The sequence below is a fragment of the Dasypus novemcinctus genome, chromosome 26 (genome assembly GCF_030445035.2).
Source record: "Dasypus novemcinctus isolate mDasNov1 chromosome 26, mDasNov1.1.hap2, whole genome shotgun sequence".
NCBI lineage: Eukaryota > Metazoa > Chordata > Mammalia > Cingulata > Dasypodidae > Dasypus > Dasypus novemcinctus.
Genome location: NC_080698.1, coordinates 13,000,197 through 13,017,238, shown reverse-complemented (window position 1 = coordinate 13,017,238; position 17,042 = coordinate 13,000,197).

Genomic DNA, 17,042 nt, shown 5'->3' with positions numbered 1-17,042 from the left:
AAAAAAATATGAGGTCCCCATTCGGCCCCACCGACCCCACCCCACCACTCCCCCCCCAGTAACACTCTCCCCATCATCATGTCACATCCATTGCGTCTGGTGAGTACATCTCCGGGCATTGCTGCACCCCATGTCCCGTGTTCCACACCATAGCCCACACTTTCCCACGTTCCATCCAGTGGGCCATGGGAGGACATACAACATCTGGCAATTGTCCTTGGGGCACCACCCAGGAAAACTCCAAGTCCCGAGAATGCCTCCACATCTCTTCTCTTTCTCCCCTTCCCCGCACCCAGCAGCCACCATGGCCACTTTTTCCACATCAATGCCACATTTTCTCCAATATTAACCACAATAGTTCATGAATAGAATATCATTAAGTCCATTCTGATCCTTACTGTATTCCTCCTTCCTGTGGACCTTGGCTTCGTTGTGTCCATTCCACATCTATGTCAAGAGGGGGCTTAGATTCCACATGGATACTGGATGCAATCCTCCTGCTTTCAGTTGTAGGCACTCTAGGCTCCATGGTATGGTGGTTGACATTCTTCAACTCCATGTTAGCTGAGTGGAGTAAGTTCAATAAATCAGAGTGTAGGAGCTGAAGTCTGTTGAGGTCAGGGCCTGGCTATCATATTGTCAGTCCAGAGATTCAAATCCCCTAGATATACCTTAAGCCCCAGCACCAACTACAATTCCAGTAAAGTAGCATGAAAGTCTTGTGAAAAGAGATCCCATCTGAGTCCAGCTCCATCACGCAGGCCAACTGACATGGCAGTGAACCCCATCTGCCATGACCATAGAACCTGTGGATCTCTTTAGCACCCAAAAGGACCAAAAGGACAGATAAAGTAGTAGGGGTTGTATCTACTTTATCTGTCTCTGAGACTCTGCTCAGGTGTGCATAAGGGCAATCCTTCTGACAACCTCCAGACTCTTTTTTAGAGACTCAAAGCCATATAAACTCATTTGTCCTTTCCATTTCCCCCTTAATTTAGGTCAAACAGCATTTTTAACTCCTGTTATTATATGTAGACAGGGATATTCTGCTGGTCCGCATTGAACCTTTAATTCAAGGTCATTTTCTAGTTGCATTATCAGCTGGTACTTGGTAGTGATCCATCGGTGCCAGGGAGGCTCATCCCCAGGTGTCATGTCCCATGCTGGGGAGAAGGCATTGCATTTACATGCTGAGTTTGGCTTTGAGACTGGCCACATTTGAGTAACACAGAGGCTGTCAGGAGGGAACTCCTAGGCACAGTGCTGCTCTAGGCCTTGTTCTTATTTCAGGTGTATAGGCTCACAAGCATAGTCATTAGTACCAGGGGCTCACTGTTGGATCCTCATTCCTTCCTGAGCCTTACCGTTGCACCTCGGGGACTGCCGCTGCTCCCCTAGGGACCATGACAGAGCCCCCCCCCCCCGGCCAGTAACCCAGTACCCCCCAGCTGTTGTTTTTAATTGTTTCTACTATGAGTATATCCAAACATTTCCATGCACCCTGGACATATGCCCTGTCAACCATATATCGCCTGTCCATAACATCCCATACCAGTATTCCTCCACTGCCATTGTTGAACCACTCTGTGATCCAAAACTTCCTGAAAAGTGAAGCCCAATATAATGTCAGGTTCCCTTACTAGTAAAATGGAATATAGAGATGAGTTTAAAGGTTAGATATAGAATAGATATTGATTTGGAAAAATTCTACATCCTATCTTTTTCTTTTCTTTTTTCCTAATTATTGAGCATCTCTTCACAGGAGCCCTAGATCACAGTAATTCATATATACAATATACAGGACTCCCACAGATCCACCATAAAACCTTTTCCCTTCCGCAGCGATAATCTTTTAACTTATTCATATCATATTTACTGAAACTGATGTACAGACTCCGAGACAATAGCTTTCAAACAAGGTGAAATCTGTACTTACATTGTGGTCCATACTTTAGGATATACAGTTTTCTAAATTTTTTAGTTATCCTATGTTTTACATTATGGTTTACATTATTAGTCTGTCGTCCCCTATATGTTTTTGGTGTAATATTACATGTTTTATATTCATCCTTGTGTACTATTGCGAAACTCCTCTCTTGCCCCCACATTTACCTTGGTTCCATCCATTCAACATCCATTTTCCCCTCCCCTTGGGGCCAACAGTGACAGCCAATCTCCATTTCCCGAGGAGCCATGTCCAGAGATACTTGCAACAGTGTTCAGGGCCTGACTTGCTCAACTGCCCTAATGCCCTGGGAGCCACCCTTTCTCTCGAGAGATACAGTTCCCTCTATTTGATAGCATTAGTCCTCCCCAGGATGTGGGTCCACCCCCACTCTCACTATTTGGGTCTCTACCCAATGGTACAACCCACCCTGGCAAAATGAGCATCAGACATTCCCCAGGAGTCTGTCCCATGTCAGACCATCCCCTCCGAGCATCCTAAACAGGTAACCCTCCGAATTATATTTTGATACGGTTTTCTCAGCATTTTACTCTCAACCAACACCTGACACTCTCCTATGTTCGTATGTTGCCTCTCCCTCCCCCCAATTTTTTGGGCAATATTACCCCTCCGCCCATCCTCAGCCCCCCTCAAACCCGCAAAGCCCCACCCAAAGGCAACCCCTTGCCCCCATTTTATCTCTTCTTTGTGCTCATACTTACCGCCAGCTCATCATAGATTCCACCCCTGCAGACGTCAGCTCACATCCTTCCTCCAACCCCCCGATTTCCTGTAAGCCTATCTTCCAGTCTCTAGCTCTCTGAGGCAGCTTGCTTATTTCATATCATTGAAGTCATGTAGTATTTGTCCTTCAATGCCTGGGTTGCTTCACTCAACATAAGGTTCTCAAGATTCATCCATGTTATCACGTGTGTTTGTAGTGTATTTGTTCTTAAAGCCGAGTAGTATTCCATTGTATGTATATAGCACATTTCATTGATCCACTCATCTGTTGATGGGCATTTGGGTCGATTCCAATTTTTGGCGATAGTGAACAATGCTGCTATGAACACTGGTGTGCATATATCGGTTTGTGTCCCTGCCTTCAGTACTGCTGGGTATATACCCAGCAGTGGTATTGCTGGGTCCTATGGCAAATCTATGGTTAGTTTTTTGAGAAACCGCCAAACTGTCCTCCAGAATGGTTGGATCCTTCTGCATTCCCACCAGCAGTGGATGAGTGTTCCCCTTTCTTCACATCCTCTCCAGCATTTGTATTCTTCTGTTTTTTTCATAGCTGCCAATCTTATGGGAGTAAGATGGTATCTCATTGTAGTTTTGATTTGCATTTCCCTGATAGCTAGAGATTTGGAGCATTTTTTCATGTGCTTTTTAGCCATTTGTAGTTCTTCTTTGGAGAAGTGTCTGTTTAAATCTTTTTCCCATTTTTTAAAATGGGTTGTTTATTTTTTTATTTTCAAGATATAGGAGTTCTTTATATATGCAAGTTATAAGTCTCTTATCAGATATATGGTTGCCAAATATTTTCTCCCATTGTGTGGGTTCCCTTTTTTACTTTCTTGACAAACTCCTTTGAGGTGAAGAAGGCTTTAATTTTGAGGAAGTCCCATTTATCTATTTGTTCTTTTGCTGCTTGTGCTTTTGGTGTGATATTCATGAAGCCATTTCCTATTACAAGGTCCTGTAGATGTTTCCCTACACTGCTTTCCAAGGTCTTTATGGTCTTGGCTCTTATATTTAGGTCTTTGATCCATCTTGAGTTGATCTTTGTATAAGGTGTGAGATGGTAATCCTCTTTCATTCTTCTACATATGGATATCCAGTTCTCCAGGCACCATTTGTTGAATAGGCCACTCTCTCCCAATTGAGAGGGTTTGGTGGCTTTATTGAATATTATATGGCTATATATGTGAGGTTCTATGTCAGAGCTTTCAATTAGATTCCATTGGTCTGTGTGTCTCTCCTTATGCCAATACCATGCTGTTTTCACTACTGTAGCTTTGTAGTATGTTTTGAAGTCAGGTAGTGTGATTCCTCCAATTTCGTTTTTCTTTTTCAATATGTCTTTGGCTATTTGGGGCCTCTTTCCTTTCGAAATAAATTTCATAGTTAGTTTTTCTAGTTCCTTAAAGAAGGCTGGGTTGATTTTTATTGGGATTGCATTGAATGTAGATCAGTTTTGGTAGGATAGACATCTTAATAATATTTAGTCTTCCTATCCATGAATAGGGAATATTCTTCCATTTATTTAGGTCTTCTTTGATTTCCTTGAACAGTCTTGTATAGTTCTCGGTGTATAAGTTTTTTACATCTTTAGTTAAATTTATTCCTAAGTATTTGATTTTTTTAATTTATTATTGTGAATGGTATTTGTTTCTTGATTTCCTCCTGATCTTATTCATTATTAGTGTACAGAAATGCTACTGATTTTTGCACATTGATCTTATAACCTGCGACTTTACTAAACTCATTTATGAGTTCTAGAAGCTTTGTTGTAGACCTCTCAGGGTTTTCTATGTATAGGATCATGTCATCTGCAAATAATGAAATTTTGACTTCTTCCTTTCCAATTTGAATGCCTTTTATTTTTATTTATTTATTTATTTATTTTTTTTAAATTTTTATTTATTTAATTCCCCTCCCCTCCCCCGGTTGTCTGTTTTCTGTGTCTTTTTGCTGCGTCGTTTCTTTGTCCGCTTCTGTTGTCGTCAGCGGCACGGGACGTGTGGGCGGCGCCATTCCTCAGCAGGCTGCTCCCTCCTTCGCGCTGGGTGGCTCTCCTTATGGGTGCACTCCTTGCGCGTGGGGCTCCCCTACGCGGGGGAAACCCCTGTGTAGCACGGCACTCCTTGCGCGCATCAGCACTGCGCATGGGCCAGCTCCACACGGGTCAAGGAGGCCCGGGGTTTGAACCGCGGACCTCCCATGTGGTAGACAGACGCCCTAACCACTGGGCCAAAGTCCGTTTCCCTTGAATGCCTTTTATATCTGGTTCTTGCCTCAGTGCTCGAGCAAGTACTTCTAAGACAATGTTAAATAGCAGGGGAGAGAGTGGGCATCCTTGTCTTGTTCCTGACTTTAGAGGGAAGGATTTTAGGATTTCTCCATTCTAAAAGATGTTGGCTGTAGGTTTTTCATATATACTCTTTATCATGTTCAAAAAATTTCCTTGTATTCTGATCTTTTGGAGTTTTTTTTTATCAAGAAAGGGTGCTGTATTTTGTTAAATGCTTTTTCTGCATCTATGGATATAATCATGTGATTTTTTTCCTTCAATCTGTTTATATGGTGTATTACATTGATTGATTTTCTTATGTTGAACCTTCCTTGCATACCTGGAATGAATCCCACTTGGTCGTGGTGTATAATTCATTTAATGTGTTGTTGAATACGATTAGCAAGTATTTTGTTAAGTATTTTTGCATCTAGGTTCATTAGAGAAATTGGTCTGTAATTTTCCTTTCTTGTGGTGTCTTTGTTTGGCTTTGGTACTAGGGTAATGTTGGCATCATAGAAGGAGTTCGGCAATGTTCCTTCTGTTTTGATTTTTTGGAAGAGTTTCAGCAGGATTGGTGTTAGTTCTTTCCAGAATGTTTTGTAGAATTCACCTGTGAAGCCTTCTGGTCCTGGGCTCTTCTTAGTTGGGAGGTTTTTAATGACTGATTCTATCTCTTTACTTGTGATTGGTTTGTTGAGATCATCAATTTCTTCTTTCATCATTATAGGCTGCTTATGTGTTTCTAGGAATTTGTCCATTTCCTCTGAATGGTCATTTTTGTTGGAATGTAGTTTTTCAAAGTACCCTCTTATGATAGTCTTTATTTCTGTGGGGTCAGTGGTAATATCTCCTTTCTCATTTCTTATTTTGTGTATTTGCATCTTCTCTCTTTTTTCCTTTGTTAGTCTCGCTAAAGGTTTGTCAATTTTGTTGATCTTCTCAAAAAACCAGCTCTTGGTCTTGTTTATCTTTTCAAGTGCTTTCTTATTTTCTATTTCATTTAGTTCTGCTCTTATCTTTGTTATTTCCGTCCTTCTTCTCCCTGTTGGACTACTTTGTTGTTTTTTTTCCTAATTCCTCCAAATGTGCAGTTAGTTCTTCAATTTTTGCTCTTTCTTCTTTTTTGATATATGAATTTATGGCTATAAATTTCCCTCTCAGTACTGTTTTATTTATTTTTAAAAGATGCATAGATCACACAAAATGTTACATTAAAAAATACAGGAGGTTCCTATATGCCCCACTCCCCACACTCCCCACTTTTTCCACATCAAAAACTTCTTTCATACAGCATGGTATTGGCATAAGGAGAGACATATAGACCAATGGAATCGAATTGAAAGCTCTGATATAGAATCTCACATATACAACCACATAATATTCGATAAAGCCACCAAACCCTCTCAACTGGGAGAGAGTGGCCTATTCAACAAATGGTGTCTGGAGAACTGGATAGCCATATGTAGAAGAATGAAAGAGGATTACCATCTCACACCTTATACAAAGATCAACTCAAGATGGATCAAAGACCTAAATATAAGAGCCAAGACCATAAAAACCTTAGAAAGCAGTGTAGGGAAACATCTACAGGACCTTGTAATAGGTAATGGATTTATGAATATCTCACCAAAAGCACGAGCAGCAAAAGAACTAATAGATAAATGGGACTTCCTCAAAATTAAAGCCTTCTGCACCTCAAAGGAGTTTGTCAAGAAAGTAAAAAGGGAGCCCACACAGTGGGAGAAAATATTTGGCAATCATATATCTGATAAGAAACTTATAACTTGCATATATAAAGAACTCCTACATCTTGAAAATAAAAAGATAAACAATCCATTTAAAAAATGGGAAAAAGACTTAAACAGACACTTCTCCGAAGAAGAAATACAAATGGCAAGAAAGCACATGAAAAAATGTTCCAAATCTCTAGCTATCAGGGAAATGCAAATCAAAACCACAATGAGATACCATCTTACACCCATAAGATTGGCAGCTATGAAAAAAACAGAAGAATACAAGTGCTGGAGAGGATGTGAAGGAAGGGGAACACTCATCCACTGCTGGTGGGAATGCAGAAGGATCCAACCATTCTGGAGAACAGTATGGCGGTTTCTCAAAAAACTAGCCATAGATTTGCCATATGACCCAGCAATACCACTGCTGGGAATATACCCAGCAGAACTGAAAACAAGAACACAAACCAATATATGTACACCAATGTTCATAGCAGCATTGTTCACCATTGCCAAAAGTTGGAATCAACCCAAATGCCCATCAACAGACGAGTGGATCAATAAAATGTGGTATATACACACAATGGAATACTACTCGGCTGTAAGAACAAACACACTACAAACACATGTGATAACATGGATGAATCTTGAGAACCTTATGTTGAGTGAAGCAACCCAGACATTGAAGGACAAATACTACATGACCTCAATGATATGAAATAAACAAGCTGCCCTAGATAGCAAGAGACTGAACGATAGGCTTGCAGGAAATCGGAGGGTGGAGGAAGGATATGAGCCGATGTCTGCAGGGGTGGAATTTAAGACGAGATGGTGGTAAGTATGAACACAAAGAAGAGATAAAAGGGGGGCAAGGGGTTGCCTTTGCTTGGGGCTTTGCGGGTTTGAGGGTGGCTGGGGAGGGACGGGTGGGTAACGTTGCCCAAAAGTGGGGGGAGGGAGGGGTAGCATACGAACCAGGAGAGGGTCAGGTGTTGGTGGAGAGTAAAATGCCGAGAAAATCATATCAAAATATAATAAAGAGGGTTACCTGTTTAGAATGCTCGGAGGGGAGGGTCTGATGCAGGACGGGCTCCTGGGGAATGTCTAAATGCTCATTCTGCCAGAGTGGGTGACACCATGGGGTAGAAACCCAAGTAGTGAGAGTGGGGGTGGACCCACATCCTGGGGAGGACTAATGCCATCCAATAGAGGGAACTGTATCCCTCGAGAGAAAGGGTGGCTCCCAGGGCATTGGGGCAGTTGAGCAAGTTAGGCCCTGAACACTATTCCATCTATCTCTGGAAGTGGCTCCTCAGGAAACGGAGGTTGGCTATCACTGAGGGCACCAAGGTGGAAGGGAAAATGGACGTTAAATGTGTGGAACCAAAGTAAATGGGGGGTAAGAGAGGAGTTTCTTGAGAGTACACAAGGATGGATATAAAACATGTAATATTACACCATAACATATAGGAGATGACAGACTGATAATGTAAACCATAATGTAAAACATAGGATAACTAAAAATGTAAAGAACTGTGTATCCTAAAGTATGCACCATAATGTAAACACAGATGTCACCTTGTTAGAAAGCTAATGTCTCAGACTCTGTACATCACTTTAAGTAAATATGATATGAATAGGGCGTAAGAGTATCACTGTGGAAGGGAAAAGGTTTTCTGGTGGATGTGTGGGAGTGCTGTATATTATATATATACATTGCTGTGGTCTAGGACTCCTGTGAAGAAAAGCTGAATAATTAGGGGGGGGGGGGGGAAAAAGAAAAAAATAGGATGTGGAATTTTTTCAAGTCAACATTCTTTATCTAAGTTCTTTATCTAACTTTATCCAAGTTCTTTATCTATCCTTTAAACTCATCGCTATATGCCATTCCCTAGTAAGGGACCATGACATTATATTGGGCTTCAAATTTCGGGGAGTTCTGGATCACAGAGTGTTTCAACAATGGCAATGGAGGGATACTGGTATGGGATACCAATGACAGGTGATATATGACTGACAGGGAGCTGTACAGAACATATGTCCAGGGTGCATGGTAATGTTTGGATATACTCATAGTGGCAACAATTAAAAACCACAGTAGGGGGGGTACTGGGTTCCTGGCCAGTGGTGCTCTGGCGTGGTCCCTAGGGGAGCAGCGACAGTCTCCCAGGTACAGTGGTGGGGACCGGGAGGGAGTGAGGGTTCAACAGTGAGCCCCTGATACTAATGACTATGCTTGTGAGCTGATAAACCCAAAATAATAACAAGGCCTAGAGCAACTTTGTGCCTGGGAATTTCCTTCTGTCAGCCTTCATGTTACTCAAATGTGGCCAGTCTCGAAGCCAAACTCAGCATGTAAATGCAATGCCTTCCCCCCAGCGTGGGACATGACACCCGGGGATGAGCCTCCCTGGCAACGAGGGACCACTATCAACTACCAACTGATGATGCAACTGGAAAATGACCTTATACGGAAGGTTCAATGCGGATCAGCAGAATATCCATGTCTACATAAAATACCATGACTTTAAAATGCTGTTTGACCTAAAGTAAGGGGGAAATGGAAAGGAGAAATGAGTTTATATGGCTACGAGTTTCTAAAAAAGAGTCTGGAGGCTGGCAGAAGGTTTGCCCTCATGCACAACTGAGCAGAGTCAGAGAGACAGATAAAGCAGATACAACCCCCAGATATTAGTTCCTTTGAGGGCTAAAGAGACCCATGGGAGTTATGGTCATGGCCGATGGGGTTAACTACCAGGGCAGATGGCCCCTCTTTGGAAATGGTGTTTATGTGTGATGAATCTGGACTCAGATGGGATCTCCCTTCATAAGACTTTCATGCTAATGTGCTGGAGGTGCAGTTAATGTTGGGGTTTAAGATATATTTAGGGGATTTGAATCTCTGGACTGACAATGTGATAGCCAGATCCTGAGCCTCAACAGACTCCAGCACCTACAATCTGATTTATTGGACTTACCACACTCAGCTAAGATGGAGGTGAAGAAGGACAACCACCACACCATGGAGCCTAGAGTGATTACAACTGAAAATGGGAGGATTGCATCCAGCATCCAGGTGGAATCTGAGCCTCCTCTTGACATAAAGGTGCAATGGACACAACCAATCCAGTGTCCACATAGAAGAGGTGGCATTGGATTGGGAAAAGTGGACATAATGGACAAAGGGTATGGGGAAAGGCAGGAAGAGATGAGAGGTGGAGGCGTCTTCGGGACATGGAGCTGCCCTGGATGGTGCTTCAGAGGTAATCACCGGACATTGTAAATCCTCACAGGGCCTACATGATGGAATAGAGGAGAGTATGGGCCATGATGTGAACCAATGTATATGAGGTGCAGAGGTGCCCAAAGATGTACTTACCAAATCCAATGGATGTGTCATGATGATGGGAACGAGTGTTATTGGGGGGGGGGAGAGGGGGGGTGGGGGGGTGGGGTTGAATGGGACCTCACATATATATTTTTAATGTAATATTATTACAAAGTCAATAAAAAATAAAAAAATTAAAAAAAAAAAAAAGCTTCTTTCATTAGGGTGGTACATTCATTGCAATTGATGAATACACTTTGGAGCACTGCGACACAGCACTGATTATAGTTTACATTGTAGTTTACACTCTCTCCTTGTCCATTCAGTGGGTTATAGCAGAATATATAATGTCCTGCATCTGTCCCTGCAATATCATTCAGGACAACTCCAGGTCCCGAATATGCTCCCATATCACACTTCCTTTTCCCTCTCCCTGCCTTCAGCAACTCCTGTGGCCACTGTCTCCACATCAATGATATAAATACTTACTCTTAATTGAGGAGGGCTGGAGAAGAGATATATATAGGATATTTCTTTTTTTTTTTAATTCTTTTTGAGATATATTTTTGGATACTTCATTTTTCCTTAATACTTTCTTATTTATAATCTATCTGGGTCAATAACTAAAGTCACAATAATTCTAAAGTAGAATACCAGTAAGTTCACTCTAATCCATTTTTTTCTTATTCCCTCCTTCCCTCCCCCCAACCCGCTATCTGCTCTCTGTGTCCATTTGCTGTGTGTTCTTCTCTGTTGTATTCTCTTTAGGTGGCTCTGGAAACCAATCCTGGGACCTTCCGGAGTGGGAGAGAGGTGGTCATTCTCTTGATCCACTTCAGCTCCCTAGTTCACTGCGTCTCATATTGTCTCTTCTCTGTGTCTCTTTTTTGTTGTGTCATCTTGCTGCATCAGTTCTCCGTGTGGGCAGCACCACTCCTGGACCACCTGCCTCCTGTGCGGGGTAGCACTCCTTGCACAGGGGCCACTCCTTGCATGAGGGGCACACCCCTTTTGGGGCAACACTCCTTGCATGTGGCAGCACTCCACATGGGCCAGCTCACCGCATGGGCCAGGAGGCCCTGGGTATCGAACCCTGGACCTCCTATGTGGTAGGCGGAAGTTCTATCCGTTGAGTCATGCATGCTCCCTCTAATCCATATTTTAGTCCTCCATCCTGAGGATCTGGGGTGGCAATGCCCACTCTACCTCTCAATTGAGAGGGGCTTCAATCCCACATGGCTGGTGGATGGGACTCTTGTGCCCGCAGCTGTAGACTTTCACTTCCTTGGTGCGGTGGTCATCCATCTGCACCTCCTTGTCAGCTGACCTGGGTAAGTCCAATGAACTGGAGGGTAGGTGCTGCAACACCGCTGAGGCTCAGGACCCAGCTGGCATGTGGACAACTGAAAGATTCAAGTCTCCTGGGCAAACACTAACCCTAGCACCGACCACAGTTCAATAAAAGGGACAGGGAAACGGACTTGGCCCAGTGGTTAGGGCATCCGTCTACCACATGGGAGGTCCATGGTTCAAACCCCGGGCCTCCTTGACCTGTGTGGAGCTGGCCCATGCGCAGTGCTGATGTGTGCAAGGAGTGCCCTGCCATGCAGGGGTGTCCCCTGCGTAGGGGAGCCCCACGCGCAAGGAGCGCGCCCCGTAAGGAGAGCCGCCCAGTGTGAAAGAAAGTGCAGTCTGCCCAGGAATGGCGCTGCCCACACTTCCTGTGCGACTGACGACAACAGAAGCGGACAAAGAAACAAGACGCAGCAAATAGACACAGAGGGCAGACAACGGGGGGGGGGGGGGGGGGGGCGGGAATTAAATAAATAAACAAATCTTTTAATAAATAAATAAAAGGGACAAAAGATTATGTGTAGAGAAGTCACATCTGAGTCCAACTCCATCGCACTCAGGAGCACAAATTCCAAAGCACAAATCCCACTGGCAAGACACTGAACTCCAGAGCCATCTGTCATGACCTTAGGACATGGGTGTCTCCGTAGCCCTCAGGAGAACCACTACCTGGGGTTGTATCTACTTTGTATGTATCTGAGATCCTGCTGAGATGTGCATAAGTGTGACTCCTCTGATGACCTCCTGACTCATTTTGAAGTCTCTTAGACATATAAATTCATGTGTTTTTTAGCCATTTATATTTCCTCTTTGGGGAAGTGTCTATTCAAGTCTTTTGCCTATTTTTAAATTGGGTTGTTGGTATTTTTATTGTTGAGTTGTAGGATTTCTTCATATAGTTTGGATATTAAACCTTTGTTGGATATGTGGGTTCCAAACATATTCTCCCATTGAGTAGGTTGTCTTTCCACTTTCTTGAAAAAGTGCTTTTTAATTTTAACGAGGTCTCATTTATCTATTTTTTCTTTTGTTGCCCGTGCTTTGGATATAAAGACTAAGAAACCATTGCCTACCACATAATCTTGAAGATACTTTCCTAAATTTTCTTCCAGGAGTCTTATAGTCCTGGTTCTTCTAGAGAGGTCTTTGATGCTTCTGGAGTTAATTTTTGTGAATGGTGTGAGATAAGGGTTTTCTTTCATTTTTTTTCCATATGGATATCCAGTCTCCCAGCATAGTTTGTTGTAGAGACTATTCTTTTATAATTGAGTGGACTTGGAAGCCTTGACAAATATCAATTGTTCATAATTGTGAGGTTCTATTTCTAAACTCAATTTAATTCCATTGGTTGATATAGCTATATACCAATGGCATGCTATTTTGACCACTGAAGCTTTGTAATATGCTTCAGAGTCAGGAAGTGTGAGTCCTCCAACTTCATTCTTCTTTTTCAAGATGTTTTTGGGTATTCAGGTCCATTTACTCCTCCAAATATTTTGATAATTGGCTTTTCCATTTTTGCAAAGTAGGCTGTTGGGATTTTGATTTTGATTGTGTTGAATCTGTAAATCAATTTGGAAAGAACTGGCATCTTAATGATATTTAGTTTACCAATCCATGAACAGGAAATGTCCTATTTATTTAGATCTTCTTTGATTTCTTTTAGCAATATTTTGTAGTTTTCTATATACAAATCCTTTACATCCTCGGTTAAATTTGTTCCTAGGTATTTGATTCTTTTAGTTGCTATTGTAAATGAATTTATTTCTTTATATCCTCTTTGGATTGTTCATTACTAGCATTTAGAAACACCACTGAATTTTACATGTTGATCTTTCATCCCACCACTTTGTTGAACTTGTTAGCTGTAGTAGCTTTGCTGTAGATTTTTTCAGGTTTTTGTGTATACAGGTTCATGTCATCAGCAAATAGAGAACATTTTATTCTTCCTTTCCAGTTTGGATGCCTTTTATTTCTTTTTCTTGTCTAAGTGCTCTGGCTAGAACTTCTGGCACAATTCTTTAAAACAGCAGTTTTATTGAGATACATTCACATACCATACAATCTATCCAAAGTGTACAATCAATGGTTTTTAGTATAATCACAATGTTGTGCATTCATCACTCCACAAATTTTTAGAACAATTTCATTACTGCAAAAAGAAAAACTCCATAACCATTAGCAGTCACCTCTCAATCCCATTAGCCTTCCCCAGTCCTACATAACCACTAATCTAATACCATCTTTATAAATTGGTTTTTATTTACACTTTATATAAATGGAATCATACAATATGTGGTACTTTGTGCCTGGTTATTTTTACTTAGCATAATGTGTTTTCCCCCCTAATGTTAACATCTTGTAACATTGACATATATTTGTTCAGTTTCAAAGAGAAAACAGTCTTATATATGTAATATTATCCATATTCATATTTCACATGTGGTTTTACTATGCTATACAGTCTTATTTTACATTTTTTAGCTTTCCTTCTAGTAATATAAATGACATTAGACTTTTCCTTTCAACCACTGTCATACCCATATAATAGCAATGCTTGTAACAAACACTATGATGTGCTTTCACCATTTCTACTCATTTCCAAACATTTGCAAACAACTTTTTACCAATCCTGTACAGATTAACACTTCACTTTCCATTCTCTAACCTTGTCCTTGTTCTATTTTCTGGTCACCAATATTCTAGTTATTAACTCCATGAGTGTATACAATATATTTAGTTCATAATAGCAAAATCATACAGTATTTGTCCTTTGTGTCTGGCTTGCTTCACTCAACATAAAATGTTCCATATTCATCCATGTTGTCATATGTTGTCATATGTTGACTTCCATGTTGACTTCATTTCTTCTTATAAATGCACAATATTCCATCTTGTCTATACACCACAGTTTGCTTACCCATTCATTGACTGATGGACATCTTGATTGTTTCCATCTTTTGGCAATTGTGAATAACACCACTATGAACATTGGTGTGCAGATTCCTGTTTGTGTCACTGTTCACAATTCTTCTAGGTATGTACCTAGTAGTGGTATTTCAGGGTCATATGGCAAGTCTATATTCAACTTCCTTAGGAATTGCTGAACAGCCCTCCATAGTGGCTGTACCATTCTACATTCCCACCAACAATGAATAAGTGTTCCTATCTTCCCACATCTTCTCCAACACTTGTAGTTTTCTGTCTTTTTAATAGTGACATTCTAATAGGTGCTAAAATGATATCTCATTGTGGCTTTGATTTGCATTTCCCCAATAGCTAGTGATGTTAAGTATTTTTTTCATGTTGTTTTTTTTGCCGTTGGTATTTCTTCTTTGGGCAAATGTCTATTCAAGTCTTTTGTCCATTTTAAAAGCAGGTCATTTGTCTTTTTATTGTTGAGTTATAGCATCTTTTTATATCATGAATATTAAACCCTTAGTAGATATGTCATTTCCAAATAGTTTCTCTCATTAAGTCAGCTACCTTTTCACCTTTTTGACCAAAGTTCTTTGAGTTGCAAAAGTGTTTAATTTTGAGGAGGTACCATTTATCTCTTTTTTCTTTTGTTGTTCATGCTTTGGGCATAAGATCATAGAAATCGAGGAACAGAGTATGGATTAGAGTGGACTTACTGATATTCTTTTCATGAACTATTGTAATTAGTAATCGAAGAAAATGTGGCATTGGTGTGGAGAAAGTGGCCATGGTGGCTGCTGGGGGTAAGGAGTGGGAGGAAGAGATGAGATGTGGGGGTGTTTTCGGGACTTGGAGTTGTCTTGGGTGGTGCTTGTATGTCCTCCCATGGCCCACTGGGTGGACTGTGGGAGAGTGTGGGCTATGATGTGGACCATTGACCATGAGGTGCAGTGGTGCTCAGAGATGTATTCACCAAGTGCAATGAATGTCTCATGATGATGGAGGAGATTGTTGTTATGGGGAGGAGTGGGGTGAGGGGGGTGGGGAGTATATAGGGACCTCATATTTTTTGAATGTAATATTAAAAAAATAAAGACAAAAAAAAAAAGATCATAGAAACCACCACCTACCACAAGATCTTGAATATGTTTCCCTACATTTTCTTCTAGTAGTTTTATGGTCCTGGCATTTATATTTAGGTCTTTGATCCATTTTGAGTTGGTTCTTGTATAGGAATTGAGATAGGGTTTCTCTTTCATTCTTTTGGTTATGGATAGCCAGTTCTTCCAGCACCACTTGTTGAAGAGATTGTTTTGTTCCATTAACATGGACTTGGTAGGTTTATCAAAAACCAATTGGTTGGAGAGGTGAGAGCTTATTTCTGGACTCTCAATTAATTCCACTGATCAATGTGTCTATTTTTATATCAATATGCTGTTTTTTGACCACTGTAGCTTTGCAATATATTTCAAGGTCAGGCAATGAAAGTCCTCCCACATCGCTCTTCTTTTTCAGTATGCTTTTGGCTATTTGGAAGTACTGTCCCTTCCAAATAAATTTTGTAATCGCCTTTTCTATTTCTGTAAAGTAGGTGGTTGGAATTTTGATTGGTATTGCATTGAATTTATAAATCAGTTTGGGTAGGATTGACATCTTCACAATATTTAGTCTTCCAGTCCATGAAAACAGAATGTCTTTACATTTGTTTAGGTCTTCATTAATTTCTTTTAGCAGTGTTTTGTAATTTTCTGTATATTGGTCCTGTACTTCTTTGATTAAATTGATTCCTAAGAATTTGATTCCTTTTGCTGCTATTGGAAATGGATATTTTCCCCTGATTTCATCCTCAGATTGTTCAATATTAATGTACAGAAATATTGTTGATTTTTGGGGGGTTGATTTTGTATCCTGCCACTCACTGAACTTATTAGTTCAAGTATGTTTGCTGTAGACATTTCAGAATTTTCGAAATAAAGGATCATGTCATCCATGAATAGTGAGAGTTTCATCTCCTCTTTTTCTGTTTGGATACCTTTTATGTATATTTTCTTAATTAATTGCTCTAGCTAGAATGTATAGCACAATATTGAGTAACAGCAGTGATAGCAGGCCTCCTTGTCTTGTTCTTAATGTGTAGTACCATATGATAGTTCATTGCCACTAGCAAGGTAGAGAGCGAGCCCCTCCAGCCCTAATTAGGGAAGTGGCACCTGGACAGGTATCAGGTCATGTTCTTGGTGTGAGACCATCCACACACTGCCCTCTGGTCTGAGGGAAGCACTGGGGTTCAGAAGTCCCTGCCACAATTTCCTCTTAACCCTTTCACCCTCCCAAGCCTTAACAGTGAGGGGGCATCCCCTCCATGCAAACTGCTATGGCACCTCAAAACCAGTGATGCAGCCAGGGTTAGCAACCCCTCCTTTTGCTGTGCCCCTTGTTTCTGTTGCACTCTGTTCCAAGTCTATAGGTTACCATGTGTCCCATTCATCGTGACTGGTGGCACAATTCTTAATGTCCAGAGGAGGTCATCTAATTGCTAAAGAAATGTAAAATCTCTTGCAATGTGCTTGGCTTTAACTAAAGTGCAGCCTCATACACAAAGGTGCTTGTCCGCAGTTCCCGGGGACCTGGACACTCCCTAAGGGTGACCTGCCATAGCTTTGGGGGATGCTAGTCCAGGCCCCTCCGAGGTCAGTTAGGACACCCTTGTCCGTGTTTCCTTTAGTTCCTTGACCCTATTTAAGA